The following is a 22349-nucleotide window of genomic DNA, read 5'->3' as shown; positions in this document are numbered from 1 at the left end:
GAAAGAAAATGAGACATGAGTGAGTAACACAAGAAAACTTGATCTATTTCATTATCAGAAACGAGCTGCATAAGCTCAGTGGTACAAATCAATGGTGATGAAGGTGCATCCTTCTCTCCTACCAACAACACATGTGCGCAATGGGATTCAAACATCAAGCTGTTGTGCTCATAGCTACGCTTCAGTGATGGTCCTAGGCTATGCAACCACTCCCTACCAAGAACCACGTCTGCCCTTTCCATGTTCATAACCTGAAAATCCAAGCATGTGGAGTAACCTTGTACTTTTAGTGGAACAGCTCGGCATTGAGTATCCCAGATTTATGTATAATGTCCATTCATCATTGCTACCTTGTAGCGGTGGGTACTTAGAGTTTGAGGCAATTTGAGTTTTTTCACCAATCCATAATTGATGAAATTGTGAGTAGCACCGTCATCTACCAAGATGAGCACCTTGTGGCCTTGCAGAGATCTGTGCATACATACTAACTCATGTGGTCCAAAGGTTTGTTGCCACATGGAAGGTGTGAGACAGCATTCATGTACCACCTCTGTGTGTGTTACTTCCACTGTAGAGAAGCGCGAGGAAGACTTAAGAGGTAGCAGTTGCACCATGTGCACTACTTTCTCCTTGCCATGAGCAACAGATTTCCCCTTGGGACAATCCTTTTTGCCATGACCGCTTCTTAAACATTGAAAACATAATTTTTCTTTCTTAGCTTTATCAAAGTCCTCAGGAGAGAGAGGACCCCTGGACCCCTTGGTTTTTTAAGATGCATTTGAATTGGCAACTATAAATTTCCTTTTATTGTGCCCATATTGAGTGCGTGTATTACCATGTGTATTAGCAGGCACGTGAATATCATGTGCTTCTTTTCATCTGGATCATCATGAATATGTGCTTTCACTATGGCTTCCTGAAGTGTTTTAGGATCTTGGGTCTTGACGTACTTCTTAAGCTCTGGTGTCAGATCTCGTATAAACCCCCGTACTTGTTAAAAGTTATCTAAGCCTTCCAACTTGATAACATCCCAATAGTGAGAGATATATTCAAGCAATGATGGGTATAGGCACATGGAACATGTGTCCAATCCATCCAATTCCAACCTGCCTCATTTGTAGGCAAACATTCTTTGCTAAATATAGCTTCAAAAGATGCCCAATTCTATGGTATGGTATTCTTCTCCTTGAGAGACATCCACCATTTGTAGGCCTTGCCTTCCAGAGTTAAGCTCGTTTGAAGAGCTCTGACTACGTCTGGAGTACGCCGTAAGGCGTGAATTCCATCTCACTTGCTGAGAAAGATATTCACGGCATCCTTATTGCGGTCTCGGTCTTCTCCTTTAAAAATCGGTGGTTTGGTGTTTTCCAACAATTCATCCACCTCTTTTGCAGTGAGAGTGTGCAACGTATCAGCATTTGGGCCTTGCCCTAGATTAGAAGGGCCTTGCCCTTGTGTAGCAACGTGCTCATGCATGTGCGTGTCAGCAGGACGTCTGAACTGCTGTTGCATTAATTGAATCACTAATGTGGATAGTTTAGTAACATTTGCATTTAAAGCTTTAAAATTTTCATCCATGACTGACATGCGTGTTTGAAGTGCACGAAATTCTTGAATATCGAGCAATTCATAAGTGTCATCACCTGCCGTAGCGTCGCGGGTACTCTCCTTCAGAGGATTTGGGCCATTGGCGATCATGGGCAGGATCAGGCGTACTTTGCTCAAAATCAAATGTCATATTGATATTTTAATCTATGGCGACACAATGTGGTGCAAGGAATAATAAAAAAAATACCTGAGATTGAGAGCACTTGCAAAGTGTAATTAGCCTTGCTAATTCCGTCAAAATTGATAGTATCCTGATGGAAATTGATCCGAATTGTCCGCCGTATAGGAAATTCCGCAATTCCTTGGTAGCCGAATCAATTATGATTGCAATCGCTAATTGATTTTGAAAGATAATGGTACTTTGAACTCCCGTCAAAATGCTTTGCTTCTCTGAGTTTCTGCTGGTAATACGTAGAGAATTGGGTACTCGAAGTTTGTTCCGGCCATGTCGAGATGCCGTACCTTGTCGGGCCTTGCCGAATCCGCACACGAGGGAGGGGGGTACCCCACTCTGGGTACCACCCCTTGTTCTTGAAAAAAGGGTGTGGCCACTAACCCGCAAGGGGTTGGGCGCCCTTGCAATGTGAAAAAACAAACACTCAACGGCCATACAATAGCACGCGAGCAAAGAAGGGAGGCCATAGGGGCCACTTTGTGGAGCAAGGGGCTTCGGCCCTGGGTTGTGAAACGCTCCCCTGCCCGGCACAATGCCGTAGAGCCCGCAAGGGTTGGTTTTGGTGCAGGTCCCGCCTCGGCGGCTCCTCCTTGCAAGGGGGGTTGCCCACAGATTTCCTACTTGTCGTCCTCCTCACAGGAGAGGTGCTCCACGATTTCTTGACCCCGACATGAAACTTGCTCATGCAAGTTTGTGTGGCTCCCCTCCTCCACTGTTGTGCCTTTCCCCAAAAAGAAACAAGCTCTTGATACCAATGTTAGAGAAGGGGAACTAGAACCTAGGAGTCCACCATCCAACCACCCACTATATAGCATAGCCCCTGGCCCTTTGCCCTAGTTGGACTCCCTTTCCACACTGCCTATCCCGGCCTTGCCCTTGTCTAGTCCGGTCTTGCCTGTGTCTTGACACACAGTCATGCTGATGAGGCCAAGGACTCTCAGCACTATGTTGTAGCTCCTATGGTGTTTTTTACAATACTTCATGTGCCTTGGAATCTATGACCTATTTCAATTCCAAAGGCTCATTCCCATGTAGGTTATCAAGAATGACCAATAGCTAGTTAGCATGGAGTGTATGCTAGCTAGCATAGCTCATATGCTATCAATAGTGGAGTGTATGCAACTAAGCTTGTCATGTATCCTACCAAGAATGGCCCATATGCTAGTTAGCATGGTATGTAAGCTACTAAGCATAGTTTATATGCTACTTAGCAAGGCGTGCATGCTAGTTAGAATAGACCATATACTATTGAACATGGGTCTTTTGCTACTAATCATGGTGTGTATGCTAGTAAGCATGTCAAGCATGCTGCTAGCATGGTCCATATGCTGGCTAGTAATCATGAAGACCCATTGAACATGGGTCTTTTGCTACTAATCATGGTGTGTATGCTAGTAAGCATGTCAAGCATGCTGCTAGCATGGTCCATATGCTAGCTAGTATGGCGTGTAAACTACCAAAAAAAGTGTATATGCTATAATCATGGTGTGTATGCTACCAAGAATGGTGTGTACTATGTTACTACGTATGTAATGTGAGCTAGACAAGATGTCGTGTAATATAAACTACCAAGCATGGTGTGTGTGTTACTATGCATGTAATGTAAACTAGTCAAGATGTCATGTATGCAAGGACGCATGGACCATATGCCACTACGCATGGTGTGTATTGGAACGTATGATAGTTATCATATAGTACATGCTAATAATTACTAGGGGAATATGGTAGCAATAATGAACACAAGGTAGTTAGAATATATCTGATCAATAAGAACAACTGTGCTAAAAACATCTCCTTTATGGTCCTTAGCATAGCACAAGTGCCATACATGTGGATATTCATTGAGTATATGAATACGGTGTTTGATGTAGCTATTCCTCCCCAATATTTTCTACAAAGATGCTTTTTATTGGGAAAAAACCTTGGCTTAATTTTTCAAAATGAGTAAACTAGTTCCTCCAAATCCTCACATATGGAACTACCATTTTGCTTCCACCCTGTGGCCAATGCGAATAAGCTAGAACCATGATCTGAGGTAGCTTGGACACTAGACCTCTGCGTATTATACAAGGATGGATTTGAGATATGCATAACCCTTGCCACTTTGGCCATAGGAAAGTCTTTAGATGAGTTCAATAGCATTACCAAAGCACTTTTCTACTTTGTTTTGAGGGTTGCTTAACAATTGGGGCTGTGTTGCAAACCTTGGCTATTAGCATCGCTTACAATTTTTGCTCCTCCCTCAAGTATCTATCAAGTAAGTCACCCAAGAATTGTTGGATTCTCCAAAATTTAATTAAGGATCTCACCATTAAGTGTCTTCTCCATGCTTGGGTCTAGTACTTTACTGTCTCACATAAAATTGTGCTCTTTGATACTTCTTTGACATCTAGCATCCTTGCATAGCTCTTATAATTGCCATGATTCCCATAGTCTCTCTTCTTTAGGGCCTCATACTTGCTAATGATGGCATGTGATTCAAGCTACTTCTCCCAAATGGGAATAGTGGGTTTTTAAACGTCATGTCTTACACCTTCTTCCATCAATTTTGTGAATGTACCCTTGTTGTCCTTAATGCAACCTATAGCTTGTCCTCAAGTGTCCACTCTCTCTCTCTCTCTCTCTCTCTCTCTCTCTCTCTCTCTCTCTCTCTCTCTCGTGTGCACACACACACGAGATCTCTCTCTCCCCCTCTGGACAACTTCTATTTGCTATTGTGGGCAAGACTCTCTCTCTCTCTCTCTCTCTCTCTCTCTCTCTCTCTCTCTCTCTCTTTCTCACACACACACACACACACACACACACACACACATGCACACACACACATAATTAGGAAGAATGTAAGCTCTAGACCTCTCCACGAAAAAAATTGGGGGGGGGGGGGAAAGGGGGGGGGGGGGGGGGGGGGGGGAGAGAGAGAGAGAGAGAGAGAGAGAGAGAGAGAGAGAGAGGGCTAGGTCCCCCCCACGTTCTAAGATGAGAAAGTGGGAGGGAATTGTGGATAGTAATTGTTTGTTTTCTTTTTCCAATAAAGATTCCTATATATTTATGGAAAGTCATCACTTTAAAGAAGGAAAAAGAAAATAGCATGTGCTATGTCAAAATGTCCATGGATATTCTATTTGGTAAACGTTAACGTGCTTACACCCTTACAAAGAGTGGGCTTTCACCCAAACTTGCTATGGTTTGCGACCACACTCTTCAGGAATGTCAGAGCACAAGTTTCCATGAATGGCCCTCTCTCAAGATACTTTGAATTGAACATGTATGTAAGGCATGCAAGGCTACCCCTTGGCTCCCCTCTTGTTCACAGTAGGTGAAAATGGCCTAAACTGTCTCATTAAAGGGAAATGGATTAGGGTCTAGTTAAAGGGGTTCGCATTCTAGATCACAAAGGCTAGCAATGTGTTTCTTGCAAACGACACATTATATACCTTGCTTAGCGAAAAAAGAAATCACTCTAAGGAAGTCCATGCAGACCACCTACATAGCCTCGGGATCGAGGATCAACCACAGAAAAACCAGAAACAAGTCAAGCGATCAAAGAGTGGGAGATATTCAGACTGCTAGGAATCCCTTTTGGATTCAATGTCACCCTAAAACAAAGATGGGAATGGATCCTTGACCAGTTCAAAGAAAAGTTTCCCAGGTGGTTAGGGTTTCAACTCTCATTGGCTAGTAGAGTCATGGTAATTAGGTTGGAAAAGTTTTATATCTATCACCATCGTTAAAATTTGTCGTGAAGAGATTTAATGAATTTTGGGTGTGTATTTGGAGAGTCGGATTCGATCATAGCCAGGATATATTGCAGGTAGCGCTATAAATGTGCTATCCCTGAAGAGCATGAACATAGTAACGCTCGCTGAGAATGATGGGGAAACCAAGCTTTCTTGCGCAGCAACTAGTGCTGCCGATTTTGGCGTTAATACTGACAGCCTGCGTTAGAGCAGAGGGTGAAACCTTGGCTGAGCAGCTGTTGGCGAAGGCGAAAGCGGGAGGCCGTGGGATGGTGGCCAGGGTACGACACGTGGATCACCCATCATCTCCATTCAAGACGATGACAAAAAGGATCGCAGAAGATGAGAAGGTTGCAGCCATGTTTTTTGCATATATGATGAGCTTCCGCTAGGGAGGAACCGGTTGCGCCAGGCAGCGCCGGACCGCTGGTCCGGTGACGGCCTCCTGCTGCCGGCCCTAGCTGTCTCCCCTGCAGGCGCTCATCATCATGATATTCTGCTAAATTCTTTTGACTAAAACTTATTTTGTGTTTGAGAAGGTTGCAGTCATGGATCACGTGAAGGGCACTGTACGGAGCAGGGCCAAGGCGCTGCTTCAGATTGAATTGAACGAGCTTTTTGAGGGCGACTCTCACACACCAACCTACCCTGGGTCGGAAGTGCCTGGACATGTGCATGAGCCTCACAGTCGGCATTACTATATGGAGATAGCCGTGGGGACGCCCGCTGGAATTTACCCCGTTCTGCTGGACACAGCGACTAGCCTCACTTGGCTGCGATGCAACGATATTGAAGAGGGTGATCACAGGCGGAGTCCTCCCCTTTACAATTACGCTCAATCAAGCTCTGCTAGTCTTTTCCCTTGTCCCTCCCAACCATGTACTAACACGCGCGGTAAATTTTATCCAGTCTCAAAGGCACGTATTAATATATTAATCATTTATCTCTCAATCTCTCTCGCAAGCCAATTTTCTCGGTCCCTCACTTTTTTTTTATAATGGGGCCGGGCAGGGACGTTGTGATGAGCAGCTACAGGCTTGTAGCTTCGACCTCCAACATCAAGCCACGGGGTTTCTAGTCAACGACACTGTGACATTCGGGGATGCAGCATTGACACCAACGGTGATCGGGTGCATGCAACACGGCTGGAGGGATATACCGGGTCCGGGGCGAGGCGTAATTGGCCTTGGGGCGCATCCCTTCTCGCTCATTTCTCAATCCTCAGTGAAGGATATATATTTTTGCCTTCCGCCAATGGCCCAACAGGATGTTCGTAGGCCACCTCAACCTATAGGTGAGCAATTTCAGACATTTTGGACAAAGGCCTCTTTCTTCGGTTCCTTCACGCTATGTTATATGTATAACATCAGGAGCTTCCGCTGATATAGACGCATACTTAGCTAGGTATGATTGGGGGCAGCATACCTTTGTCCCGCCCACCGGGCCATCTGTGATGCCTGGCCCCAAGAGCACCTAGCTAGGTGTGCACTGCTTCCAATATTAGAGAAGCTCATGATATATACACAAGAAGTTTTGGACAAGTTCTCACAATAATTCCCACATTGTGACTTACCTCAACGTCATGAGCTTCAGTGAGAGAGGCACTGCATACCTAACTAGGTACAATTGGGGGCAGGGGACTGCGGGCCCGGTGAGGGGCCCGGCGGTCCCCTACCCCCAATCATACCTAGCTAGGTATGGAGTGCTTCTAGAGCAAAAGCTCATAATGTGATGCATTGTATGAAAAACATTGAAAAGGACTCTGTTTTCCTACGTACATTGTGACTTATCTCAACATCATGAGCTTTTGTGAGAGAGGCACCGCATACCTAGCTAGGTACGATTGGGTGCAGGGAACTGCCGGCCTGGTGGTCCCCTGTCCCCAATTGTACCTAGCTAGGTATGCAGTGCCTCTCAAGCAGAAGCTCATTATGTTATGCATTGTATAAAAAACATTGAAAAAGACTCGTTTTCCTACATGAGAAAATTTCTAAATCTTATTATGGATTCTATGATAAGTGACACTACGGGAAATATGTTACTAATGCTTCTTCTGCTATATAATATAGGCGAAGGGGTGGTCGGGTTGGGCAAGCCAGAGCTTCTACTGCCAGGTACTTTACAGGTTCCGCTCATGAATGTTGGCGCCGGTCGTTATGTGGTGGATATGGTTGCGCTTGGCATCACTGCAAGAAGTAGTACTATCGATATACCAATGCCACCTCATGGACGCAACATTGGTGTGACTATTGATACAGGATCCTTCCTCTCAAATTTACCCGTTCATATGTTTCAGCTTCTTAGCAGGGAATATAGTGCGCTTGCACATCTGGAAAACAACCTTAGGCCTTCAAGCATCAATGTTAGGAATCCATATGCATGGCCACACACATGTTTCACATTCGACTCTCCTCCAGGAGGGCGTTACAGCTTTGAGAATGCCCCCACCATTTACCTAGAGTTTGCTAATGGTGTCACCATCCCCCTACCGCCAAAAAGCATTTTTGTTAAGCATCCAAGGTTTAAGAGTCATTGCCTTGCCTTCAAAGGTTCTGAGGATCATAACTCCATCACTCTTGGCAGCAGCGTGCTCTCTTCTTTCCTCGTGAATATCGACATTGAAAACGAGGTTGTCGGATTCAACCCCGACGGTTGCTAGCCACTTGTACTATGAGAAGAAGTAATTCATGGGCTGCTACCATTAGGAGCCCACATACCCTACCAGGTGGGCTGGGGGTAGAGGACTTTCGAGCTCGGGGTGTGGGCCGGAAATTCTGTGCTTGAACCTACCTAGGTATTCGTGGTGCATCCATAGAAGTAGCTCATGATGCTGCACACTGAAAACGGGAGAAAAAATCTTCTTTCTGAGTAGCAAAAACTTTTTGTGTGTCACTTCTCAAATTTTGAAGGCTCATTATATCTATAGTCTCTCTCGCTTGAATAACAGGTCTTGAGTTCAACTCTCCTTGTCGGAAGGTCTCTTGGGATAGTTTCCTACGACATTGAAATTCTCTACTTCTTCTTATTCTCTCTCTCTCTCTCTCTCTCTCTCTCTCTCACACGATGACAAGCACCTCGGTCCTCAAATGGGAACATATAGATGGAGCTTAATTTAGAATACACATTTGTCTTGTTGGACGGCTCAAATTTATTGTAGGCTCTCTCTCATGACCACAAGCATTTTATGGACGTGGCTTAACTCATAATACATATTTGTCTTATTTGACGGCTCAAATTTATTATAGGCTCTCTCTCATGATAATGACAAGCACCTCAAATGGGAACATATAGATGGAGCTTAATTCAAAATACTTGACGGCTCAAATTTATTCTATGCTCTATTGCATTATTTTAGTCGTGGCCTTTTCTAAAGAATCTTTTTTTTTCCGAGAAAAAGATCCTTCTATTAGTTAAGGAAACTGCCCATGGGGCTATAACCTCCTCTACAAGAGAGGACTACAACAATATATGTATAATGAAAAAACAACATATGTATAATGAGGCTAGATCAAGGGATGGGAGGAGGGAAGAGCCACACAGGTGGATGGTAGTGCCATCAGAGCACACCTTGCACCATGGTGAAAAATGACCTAGGACGCCAAAGTCGAAGGAAAGCCTATTTGAGGTCCCTCATGCGGTCGGAACTGCCCTGGAGTCTCTTGAATTGTCCTTTGAGAGTATGGACCAGCTCAAGCCAAAGGTCACGAACAATCTCTGCTGGTGATACAGGGTGAGCCTCGAAGATGCGGAAGCAACGGGCCCGCAAGATGAACCAGAGTGTTAGGCCACTGATGAGCTCCATCACACCTCTCTCTTACTGCACCACTCCTGTGGAGTAACCTGGAGTGTAGGTCGCCCCCCCCCCCCCGCATCACTATCATCCTGTTGGTGGATGATAGCTCAAATTGAAGTGCCGGGCCCGTGAGAGTGCCAGGCTAGAGTGTAGGTCCCCCCCCCCCCCCCCCGCATCACTATCATCCTGCTGGTGGATGATAGCTCAAATTGAAGTGTCAGGCCCGTGAGAGTGGACCAAGCAGCTGCTCCCCAAGTGTACTGCCGAGCCGTGGAAAGAGCGGGCATCAGCCGAAGAACACGCAGGCACACTTGCTGTGCCAAGGGACAGTCCCAAAGACAGTGATGCTGACTCTCCAGTAGATGGTCACAAGATGTGCATGCGGACGAGAGACCACTATGCACAAGCCAGCTCGCAACTGCTGTAGCTCTGTATGCGACCAGCCACTGAAACAAACTGACTCACCTCGCCAGTCTGGAGTCCCACAACCTCTCCCAAAAAGCTGCCAAGAACTCAACTATGAGACCCTCCTCCTGCCAATGAGGTGCTGCAGCAGCAGGGCGAGCCTCTCTCTATGCTGCGAGTATGTGACGTCCCAGTCGAACAATGTACTAAAAGAAAGGGATACCTGGGTGGTCTGCAGAAGAGACGAGGTCCCTCCAAAGCCACTCTCCAGGGTTCCACTGTACTCGTGCCAGTGGACAACACTCCCAAGCCCACAGTCTCCAATGTCCAGTGTCAAGAGCAGTTGGGTCAGGATCAATAACACAAGTCCTCCGACAGATGCCCACCACTTGGATCCTCTGAAAACAACACTCTGCCACCTGCGGGGCCTCTACTGCAACTCGTTGTACGCGTCCCTCGCCCTATAGCTTGAAAAACAGGGAAGGAATAGTCTCTGAGCAAGCCCAAACAGAGATCAAAACCTCCAGTCGTGTGAAGGCTCCCATCCATCTGGGCGCTGCTGACTCGAAAGGCGTGAGCCACTCAGCTGGTAGTGCCTCTAAGATGTTATGGCACATGCTCTACACCCCTCTCATGCCCTGTAGGCTGAAGGCCCTCTAGCTCCTCTAACAGGCCTGAAAACTGTAACTAGTCACCTACAGAGCGTGCTGGACCTACTACCATGGAACCCCAGGAAACATGAGACCGACTACCTGTTATAGAAATGATATTTTATGATTTATTGCAGTTGATAGGTGGAAAAGACTAGACCGAGCTAGGCCTATGCGAATGAAAACATATATTGTACATTTTATTATTCAAGTGCTCTTTATGAGCTTTGGCCATTTATGACCGGCCGGTCAGTTTGTACTCACATTGACCATTGAAGAAATCTATAAATGAAATATGTGCAAGAGGAAAATGGTGACTCTTGCACGAGGGGAGATTGCACCCAGTGTCCGTCTCATTCTTCTCTCCTCTCTTCTTTCCTCTCTCACCGTGCCAGGCGTAGCACTCCGCTCTAGGAGGTGCGCCTGCACGAGCCATATTACTCTCTCTCGCTCTCTGTCTCTCTCTGTTCGTGATTATGCGTCCATGTGGTTGCCAGGTATGTCGATTAATCTGTTTATGGTTTGTAGTATGCTATTTTAGATGTTTTGCAGGGAGCTCCACGCCTCCGGCTGTAGCAGTGGTATCAGAGCCTGCGAAACGCTCTTGGTGGTATGATCGTCACGCCCACGAAGAGAATCATCACAATCATACCATAGAGCTAAGTTTATTAATTTCAAAAATTCTCTTGATCATGAGGTTGTTGGTCTAATTGAATGTAATTAATCATAGTTATATATATATACATATATATATATATAAAAACTACCTTAATTGTCAGGTTAACTAGATCTTATGGAGACTAGTAAATTAGGATCCGATTATAGTTAATAAGAGCACTCGTGTTTAATTAAGAAAATGACTTAATTAGATTGAGTATATATGTAGAAAAAAAAATGTAGAGAAAATTGTAATTCCGTCGAAATGAATCTCAAGAGACTTGGGCCAAAACAGTAAACCTACTATTCAAGATTTTTTTTATAAAGGATAAACAATGCCACAGAATTGATAGGGAACTTTTTCATCCAACATGTAGCTTGCATGTCCTCCCATACACCCAAAGGGATTCAATGAATCGGATTCGGTTAGTGGTCACCCATTCGTGGCACTTTAACATTGCGAAACCAATGTCAAATCTACAAGAGAGGCATGGGTGCTAAGTGAAAGGGTGGAAGGGTAAAGGTATTTCTGGGCAATGATGCCTTGACCTGAAAATCATCTATCACATCAAAACTTTCGCAAAGACCAGATCCTTGCGGGTGCAACACCCATGCATGGACAAAATTGGCAAACTGCTAGCCGACAATGACATTGTCGCCAGCAGCAATTCCAGCATCATCCAACATGGCGAGCTACAATGGCGACAAAACCTACTCGCAATTATGTTGCATCCAGCCACCGCCATTCCAACCTATGCAGAAGGAGTCACAAATCCACCCACCTGCCCTTTGACCATGCAAAAGCGGCCGCCGCAGTACTAATCAAACTCTCTCTCTCTCTCTCTCTCTCTCTCTCTCTGCGGCCTCTCGACCAACCACACATGCAGACGTTGATGAACTTGCTCTCTCTCTATCTTTATTTCTCTCTCTGCGACTCGTAAATGAAGTAGAGGTGCACACACACACACCCATAGAGTGCATGCAACTCCTTCAACTGCAACTCTCTCTTTTCTTTTTGCCCACTCCCTTGCGGCTATGGTCTGCCAACCCACACACACATAACTGGTCGACGATCATTTTTTTTCCAGCTCGACTACAACTCTCCCTCTCTCCTCGAATAGCAACCACCTTGCAGCCGTCTTTCTCTCCAATCTCGTTCATCCAAAAGGCCTGCACACCACTCAAAAATCTCTCTCTCTCCTCTTCACATGAAGCTAGCCTTCAATCTCGCCCACTTATTATTCGTGGTCTGCATGGCGTCCCCCAACCACACAAATCGCAACCACCCCCATGCAGGAGTTGCGACACTTTCTCTCTCTCTCCGTCTCTTTCTCTCACTTTTTGCAGGTTCTGATAGCCGTCCTCATCGAGTTTTCGATCTTCTTCTGTGTCACCGTAGACGCTTCACAAGCGATTATTGCAATACTTTGAGGTGCTGCCATTCAGGCCTTGTCATAATCAGCAGCATTCGATGTATGGATGTGAATGCTTGTAGACGGGGAGTAAGAAGCATGGCTGCTTGATAGGAGGGAGCACAAGCAGAAAAGGCGAGCTAGAAAGACTTGGAACTCGGGGAACACTCTCTCTCTCTCTCTCTTTCGTGTGCTATGACGACCCGCCTTTAGTCTCTCTCGTCAACTGGAAGCTACACAGCCGATACCATGAACCTAGCCATGCACAAAACATCTTGCCCTTCTTTGCAGCACAGGGATGAGCCTCTTTGGCACCGACACTTCATTCCCCGTGCTTGCACCCGAGGCCTTTGCTCCAACGAGCGCGAGAGGGACAGAGGCATGTTTTGATGAAGAAGACAGAGAATGTTGCAGAACAGGTCAAGTGAGCGCTCTCTTTGTCTCTCTCTTTCTCCCAGTTCGATGACTCCAAGGATCTCCCTCTCTCTCTCCATCGTCGACAGCTGAGGGCGTCTCCATGATGAGCCAACTCTCTATCGAGAACAGCCTCAGTGGATGCATCAAAATCTCTCTCTGTATCCCTCTCCCCGACTCCTCGAGTACCATGGCGTACAGAAGCGGACACTGACCAAGCTCTGCAGAGCTCGCTGCTTTGACAAACACCCGACGTCGACGACGCTGATGAAAAAAAAAAAAGTTCATTTTCATTTTGATTCTCACTTTACTTCATTTTTTATTTTATTTTTTTGCTCCTAGGCATTGGATCAAAATCACACCGATGGTATCCGTTTGGCTTGATGTGCAATTTTGACCTTTTGAAAATTGTTAATATAAGTTCATTTCTCTCTCTCTCTCTCTCTCTCTCTCTCTCTCTCTCTCTGGCTACAACAAACTCCCGGCCACTCTCCCTTTCTCTCTTCCCTCTTCCCCAGTACGACTACTTACAATGGCGGGCAATGACGAAGCTCTGCAACGGACACCCGATGCTGGGCATCCTAGGGCATTCAGGATGCTGCTGCACTTCCTACGATGATTTCAAACTTTTAGTTTTACTCTTTCACTTTACTTCATTTTATTTTAGTCACACTGATTGTATTAGTTTTGACTCAAATGTAAATTTGGCTATTGTAGGCATTTAATGTAACATTTTATTTCATTTCATTTCTCGCTCTTCCCCCCTCGTCTACTGCATCTGACACCTCCACCACCGTGCCCCCTGCTTGAGACTACTTACAGAAGCGGACATCAACAAAATTCTTCGATGATCAATTAATGCAATACTTTCTCAGACAACGTCCGATGCCAGGCATCCATGTACACTGCCGCTAATCATGATAATTTTAATACGACACTTTCAGGCTTTAATTTTAATCTTTCAGTCTTTTATTATAGTTCATTTTCTTTTATTTATACCCAGACATTGAATAGATACACAAGGATTGTATTAGTTTGCTTTTATACGTAATTTTGGCATTTTGTAGATGATTAATATAACATTTTATTTCATTTTCTCTCTCTCTCTCTCTCTCTCTCTTCCCCCCCCCCCCCCCCCCCCCCCCCCCCCCCTCAACTGAACTGCACGCCCTACCTTTATGTTCAATTATCCACATCCTTGCAAGTCGATGACTTTTTGGCACCCACACCCACGCTCACTTATCAATTTGAATGCTCGACACACACCCACACACACACACACCCCTATTGAGAGTGTCTCGTTAATGCGCACACGAGCATCCCTACTTGACGGATCCTTCTTCTACTATTCAAGCTTAAGTAATTTGTACCTACTACAAGTTTAAATGAGAAGTTTATGTATGTGTCTTTTTTTAATTTGTTCGATCAATCTCCTATTTGTAGCCTGCCTTTTACATGATATACAAGATGTATGCTTGTGGTATCATGACTTTACACTAGTCCATGCCCTTTAGCACAGTTTACAATATCAAGAGGACTTCTTCATTTATTCAATAAAATAAAATAAAATAAATCAACAATTTATTACTTCCGTCTAACTTTCTAATCGATCTAAGGCTAATCATAATAAATGATTGTAAGTCATCAGTGTAATTTTGTCTGTTAAATTGCATTATACAATAAAATAAAAAATGGTTCCTATATTTTATGTATGTTTGTGACTCTAGTGGATCTAAGCTATTAAAATTAAGACTATAGAGTTTTTTTTTCCTACTTAGTTGTCATCCTCTCACTATCCAGTCTATAAACTAATAAGGCGGAATTATATGCTTTTATTTTATGGCCAATTATTCATAGTAAATTAACACATTTTGAATTTGTTAACTATACTTTGGTGTCAGTTTGCTAGTTACAGTTGTCTCCTACTTGCAGCTCTCTCCCCACGCACAAACTAATACATATTTTCAGATGCAGTACATCATCCAGAGTCTTATGGTTTACAGAAAGCACACAGGTGAGTTCTCTCCGCAATTTTAATTTTTGGTTTTGAAAAATCTTCTTGTAAACAGAAGCAATCATACACTAATAGGACTCTCTCAAAATTCTATGATTTTCAAAGTCCTACACATATACCATTCCACATACAACAACACGGTTACAAAAATACAACGCACATGCCTTACTTATCAACTTGATTACCCTCTATTTTTTAACAGATAGTATGGCTCTTTTTACTTACCTGCATTCTAGATAACATTGTGTCAATACTTGTACTAAATGAAATTGCTATTGCGATCATTTCACATTGCGCTATGCATCTACTTCCATGAACGGAGGTGCGTCCGCCAATGCATAATAATTTGACAGTACTTTGTTACTCAACCTTACTCCAATGTGGTGTGAACGAGGTAGTACATGTTTTATGTTTTTATGCCTGTTCTAGTCCATTGGTCACATGTACACAGATTCGCCGATTTAGGCAGTGTGTAGATACTCATCCTGGTGCAGATCCGTCGAGTTAGGCAGTGTGTAAATGCTCACCTTGGTGTAGATTCGCCGATTTAGGCAACACCAGTTATCTGTGCAGATCTGCTGATTTAGGCAGCACACTGACAACTTGCAAATTCACAATGGTAAATGCAGATCCGTCGATATAGGCAACATTAGTGTAGATTCGCCGATCTAGGCAGCACGTCTTATTGGTGTAGATTCGCCGGTTGAGGCACCACCGATCACAAAATCATGCTACAGTGGCTGGCCAGCACTATAATTGGTATGATTTTGTTACCCGGGTATACAAAATGATGGATATTTGGATTTGGATTTGAAATGGGTACATATTGGTAGATGTTTGAATTTGGATTTGGAATGGATATATGATGATTTTCTGTCGCGACAGTACTTGTGGAATTGGACTTGAGATTGATGAGAATTGATTATTGAAAGATGAGTGTGACCAATGATATCCTGATTCATCAGGGTATGACATATACTGCTTATTCTAGTGGTATGGGACACTAGAATAGGTAGTATGTGGATGACGGCAGGCATAAGCTAATGATTGTTTAGTTTCATAAAGTTTTCTTTTATTATGTGATGTTTTTGACACAACATACTAATCACTGTTTTTGACAAGTATTGTTTGCAGATTTTTATCTTCGCAACTGAGGACAATTGCTTTCCAACGGAGAGGTATGTTATAGAAATGATATTTTATGATTTATTGCAGTTGACAGGTGGAAAAGACTAGACCGAGCTAGGCCTATGCGAATGAAAATATATATTGTACATTTTATTATTCAAGTGCTCTTTATGAGCTTTGGCCATTTATGACCGGCCGGCTAATTTGTACTCACATTGACCATTGAAGAAATCTATAAATGAAATACGTGCAAGAGGAAAATGGTGACTCTTGCACGGGGGGAGATTGCACCCAGTGTCCGTCTCATTCTTCTCTCCTCTCTTCTTTCCTCTCTCGTCGTGCCAGGCGTAGCACTCCGCTCTAGGAGGTGCGCCTACACGAGCCGTATTACTCTCTCTCACTCTTTGTCTCTCTCTGTTCGTGATTATGCGTCCATGTGGTTGCCACGTATGTCGATTAGTGTGTTTATGGTTTGTAGTATTCTATTTTAGATGTTTTGCAGGGAGCTCCACGCCTCCGGCTATAGCACTACCAACTAAGTGACCTCTCTGAGTGCAAACCATGGAGTTCCAAACAAGGGGCTGTTCACAGGTGCTCCTCCGTGCAAGTAGGCTGACGCTGCTCCAGGCCTCGCCCCAGGTGCTCCCAAGGTCGAAGCAACCCCACATCGAAGTGATCCTCCAGTCTCCTGCTCAAACCAACTGTCCACATCTTTGTGAAGATCCATTTGGTCGAAGGTTGCCAGGGGCCTCCTGCCTGAGACACCCTAGCACGAAGCCGTTGTAACAAGAAGTCCCTCCAGGGCTCCTCACCTGGAAGAAGACCTCGGACGATGAACTTCCCCAGAAGGGCTCTACTCTGATGTGCTGGGTCTATGATCCCTAGCCCTCCCTGTGAATAAGGAAGAGTGATGACCTGCCAAGCCACTTTGGCCCGGGCTATGAGTGTGTCTTGCCCTGACCAAAGGAAATTCGTGATCAGCCGCTCTACCTAGCTGGTACAAGAACTCGAGAAGATTCAGCAAGAAGTGATGTACCACATAGTAGCCAACAACACCTGGTTGGCCACTACAACTCTGCTAGCCAAAGAAAGTTGTGCGGAGCTCCAATGTAGAAACTTCCTCCTGATAGACAGGAGGAGGGGAGCAATCTGCTGCTCGTGACACAAGTCCAAACCAACCTGACAGCCCAAGTACCGAACTGGAGTCCCTGGGGGAATCCACCTGAAACCCTCACCTGGCATCCAATCGGGTACAAGAGCACTACCAACCGAAAAAGCCACTATCTTTCTCCAGTTGATAAGTGCGTCAGATGCACAACAGAAGGTCTCAAGAGCCTGCTCACACCTGTGAAGGTTGGCCTCCTGGCCATCCAAGTACAAGGCTGAGTCCACTACAACGTAACATCAAGATATCGACGTAGTATATATCGACGGCCGTACCTTTCCACGCGGATATCGATGTACTTTCATCCCGTCGATATATGCGCATGGAAATACGCATGGCAAGGCATACTTTTCCACGCGTATATTGACGGAAATTACCACCAGTAGATCGATGCACATTTCGACGCAAAAAAATTGGGGGGAAAAAAAGGGAAACCCACGCGCAGGGGCCATTTTTGCCTGCGACACGCGCGCTCAGATCTTGGCCGAAACCTGCTGCGCAGAAACTCTCCCCCCCCCCCCCCCCCCCCTCCTCTCTCTCTCTCTCTACATCATGTGTGTGTGTGTAGGAAAGAGATAGAGAGAGAGCGGTGTGTGTGTAGGAAAGAGAGAGAGAGAGAGAGCGGTGTGTGTGTGTGTAGGAGAGAGAGAGAGAGAGAGAGAGAGAGAGAGAGAGAGAGAGAGAGAGAGAGAGAGAGAGAGAGAGAGAGAGAGAGAGAGAGAGAGAGAGAGAGAGAGAGAGAGAGAGAGAAGTGTGTGTGTGTGTGTGTGTGTAAATAAGAAATTAAAAAGCTAGAGAGAGAGAGAGAGAATTAATGTACATGCGTAGGAAATTAAAATTAAAGAAAGAGAAATGAAATGAAATGTTATATTAACGTCTTCAAAAGGCCAAAGTGACCTATGAGACCAGAAAGTTACAATGTGGTGGATCTGATACAAAGTTAGAGTAACAAGATGACAAAATGACAAAATAAAATATTATGGAATCCTAAACTACTGGGAGTGGACTAAGCAGCTAAAACAGCTAGCTGGGATAGGGAGATCATATGAGATCCAGCATCTGTCTCGCTGGCGGATCTCATCAATCTCCTCCATGGTCAGTAGTCTGACTGGGCATTGTGTATGTCGAGCCAAAGTGACCTAGATCCTCTGATGCAGCCTCTGTCGATGTTGTGTAGTTCTCCGCAGTCGTGGGCGTCTGGATCTCCCTAGCTCAGTCGCTCGTTCGATCAGTAGAGAGATAGGGAAGTAGAGAGCGAGAGAGAGAGAGAGATAGGGAAATAGAGAGAGAGAGAGAGAGAGAGAGAGAGAGAGAGAGAGAGAGAGAGAGAGAGAGAGAGAGAGAGAGAGAGAGAGAGAGAGAGAGAGAAAGAGAGATAGAAAAATAGAGAGAGAGAAAGAGATAGGGAATAGGGAGAGAGAGAGAGAGAGAGAGAGAGAGAGAGAGAGAGAGAGAGAGAGAGAGAGAGAGTGATATATATATATATATATATATATATATATATATATATATATATAGAGAGAGAGAGAGAGAGAGAGAGAGAGAGAGAGATAGGGAAGTGGAGAGTGAGACAGAGAGAGAGAGATAGGGAAATAGGGAAATAGAGAGAGAAAAAGAGATAGCGAGAGTGAGATCGAGAGAGAGAGAGAGAAAGAGAGATAGCGAGAGCGAGATCGAGAGAGAAAGAATGAGAGATAGGGTACGTAGATAGAGAGAGAGAGAAATAGAGAGATAGAGAGTGATATATATATATATATATATATATATATATATATATATATATATATATATATATATATATATATAGAGAGAGAGAGAGAGAGAGAGAGAGAGAGAGAGAGAGAGAGAGAGAGAGAGAGAGAGAGAGAGAGAGAGAGAGAGAGAGAGAGAGAGAGAGAATTAACTAGAGATAGCTACAGAGGTAGAGAGAGAGAGATAGATAGTAGATAGAGAAAGAGAGAGAGAAAGAGTTAGGTTGGCTGACCAATTGTGTGAAAAGGACAGAAACTCTCTCTATCTCTCTGTCTACCCATATAGAATTTGACCAATAAAGACGAGATTTTGACCGGGTGGTCCAATTCTCCGTACACCTCTGGACCGAGGTGTAGGGAGATTGGGCAAGACTAGAGAATGCGAGGTAGTTTACATTGTGAGGAGTATATATATTAAAACGACATTCATGATCATTGTAGATGGCAACATCATCAACTAACATGGAGGAAAAGATTGCATGCTCATGCATGCTCTACAAGTATCAAATCCTGTGCAAGCGTAGGATATGTAATGAGCATGTGCACAAGTATGGAGAGTTTTCTAGAGAAACCGTACAAAATCTACGATACGACTCCTACGGAATGGGCATTGATTTTTCCGACATAGAACCTGCATCTGAGAGAGAGAGAAAAAGGATTATGCGTGAAGGTCCGACCAATATAGAGCCAAGGATGGAAGCAGAAAAGGGCTTACAGACAGAAGACGACGGCATGGAGGAGATGTTGGCTGCCTTCTTCCAGACAAGCGAGGAGAACGCTAACGAAGCAGCACCAGAAGCCGTGCGCCTATCTCCTGAAGACATGTTGAGGAAGTTGGCACGTCAAACAATCTATGAAGGCGCCAAAATATCTGTGCTTCGTACTTATCTGGCGTTTTTGAATCTTCAGTCAGTGTACGGTGTCGTGCTTTGACACGTACATAGTGGGAACGCATGCTACAAGATCTATCTTGTAATTTTTTAGATACATAATTATCTTTCCTATAATGTACATATAAATATTTAAGTATAATATTAAGCCTTCTATCTCATCCTATTATTTATCTCAAGGGTAACCTATTCTTACTTTACCATAAAAAAATACTATGGGAAAAGCGTCAATAGCTCCGCCTCTTTAACTTGGGCCAAAAAGCATTGATTCTTTATTTCTACTATCTCATTATTAGCTCACACCCTAGCTAGATCCTATATCTAGGGTAAACTCCAATATATATATTCTATGTATTTTTTATACTTTTCTTATATTTCTTTTAAATAGCTACTAGGAGGGAATCAAATCCTAGTGGGACACTAGGTGGCATGATTTCAAAGATACACTTATTTTAATGCATTATTGCAAGCATGATTACAAAACTTTGTCAAGGAGCAATGTCATGCTTTCATATGGCATGAGGTGTCCTTTGGAATTAAATGAAAGTCTAGGCTAAGGGGACCACGGGAAGACTTTTGCTCCCAGAAATGGATCCTATTTTGATAATTTTTTTACACAAGGTTCCAATCCGAATTGGACAATGACTTTAAAATGACAATCGTAGCTAATGAGCTGAAGTTTTTGCCCATATTTTTACTTTTTTATTTGAAGCCACGGTTGAGGAGATATGATCAAAACACTGGACCCCAGTCTGCCCACATCATGCAGGGACAACTCATTTCCAACTTTTCCAATTTCTGTTCACACTGGATCCTCTCTTCTTGTGTAAACCCTTGGGGGTTCCCTTCACCTATAAAAGGGGACCTTTTCTTCCTTGAAAAGAACTGAAGCATTCAAGCCATTGATGAGAGGAATTCTTGAGGGAGTGAGTAGTAATGCCTAATTGTACTTAGCCATTAACATAAGCCCAAGGCTTCACTTTCTCCTAGAGGAAGACTAGCCATTCTTGTACGCTATCCTTGGAAGATAAACTCTAATCAAAGAAGGTCTTGCACTTGGCGTATCAATCAAAGTGGAGTTCTCTCCTCTTCTTCTATCTCCATCAATAATGGTGCCAAAGGGTTTGTCAAGTAAGATGTGTTTTACATTGATGTTTTCTTGATTTCTTGTTGTTTTCTTTTTCATCTCTAATCCAACATATATATATATATATCTAATATTATCTCCTTAACCAAATCTATCTCTCTCACTCTTAGTAATTCATCCTCTTTACAAGTTTTAGGTTCTCTTTGCTACAGGTACATCTCTCCCTGCACTATACTTATTGCCTATGGCACGAATAGGTCTTGGGAGGGAAACTTCTCATCTCTTCACTTCTCTCATATCTACATTTCTCACATACTATCCTAGATGAATAACCCACATGATGATAATTTCTATCGCTTTCACTCTGTACAATCTATTAGAATTAACGTATGGATTAGACGTAAAATACACTTTCAACAACATATAGTGTTTCTCTTTGGCCCAGAAAGTCTCAATGAAATACTTCTATCACCGGATCCCATCATACTACCTGTCATAGACTATAATTTTTCTTTTGATGTAAGCGTAGTTATCTTGCTATGAACCAAGAGGATTTGTACACACAATTAATCCCAATCACTAGAAAAAATATATATACTACCGTAAGCACAAAGCTATAATTCCAAAGAACAATTCGTAGCCTATTTGGTCAGCCAAGATTGAATGCCATTAACTCATTTATTAACCCTTTCATACTACCCATGATACGATATGACCATAGCCTTGATGTTTTCATCTTTGTGTTGTTTTGACATTCTCTTTTGTGTTCTTTCTTTGTGTGTGTGAGTGCAAGAGAGAAAGAGTGGGTCTTCTTTGATAGCACTTCTTTCCAAACCCTAGTCTTCATGGCATCTATGGTTTAATTCCTTCATATAGTTTTTGTTGGGTTCTCTCACAAACCCTCACAGCCATTAGCCCGGTGCTTTCCCGGCAAGACCGCTAATTTCTCGACATATTGGTGGTGAACCCGACGCGAACAAGCCGGGGTGAGAGTACATAAAGATGGTTAGTAAAGTGGAGCAGCTATATGCTGAAATGAAAGAGCTTGGAGACAGATGCAAATGGTTTGAAGAAGAAGACCGGATTCAAAAAGCGATTGAAAGCACTATGCAATTGGTATATAATGAGCTTAATATATTCGAAGGCTATGATCCAGAAGGATATCTTGAGTGCTATGTGACAGAGATGAGGCTTCAAGCAATTCCAGAAGCTCGGATGATTGCAGCATATGTTGAACTTGTGAGTGATGATTTCAAGCACGAAGTTCAAGACTATGCAAGTGTATATGCAAGCAATTGGGGTGAGTTTTCTACAGCTATAACACAGGTATGCTTGGAACATCAAGACCAAGAGATGGAGCAGAGTGGAAGTGGATTTGACCAGCTAGAGTTGGTGTCTCCTGTAAGCCATGCAAGTGTCAACACATCCATACAGGCCAATTTAGAAGCTGTAATAGATGCATA

This window comes from Adiantum capillus-veneris, chromosome 8 (assembly GCF_014529385.1).
Source record: "Adiantum capillus-veneris isolate H3 chromosome 8, ASM1452938v2, whole genome shotgun sequence".
NCBI lineage: Eukaryota > Viridiplantae > Streptophyta > Polypodiopsida > Polypodiales > Pteridaceae > Adiantum > Adiantum capillus-veneris.
The sequence above is the reverse complement of the archived record's forward strand: the minus strand, read 5'-3'. Positions refer to the sequence as shown.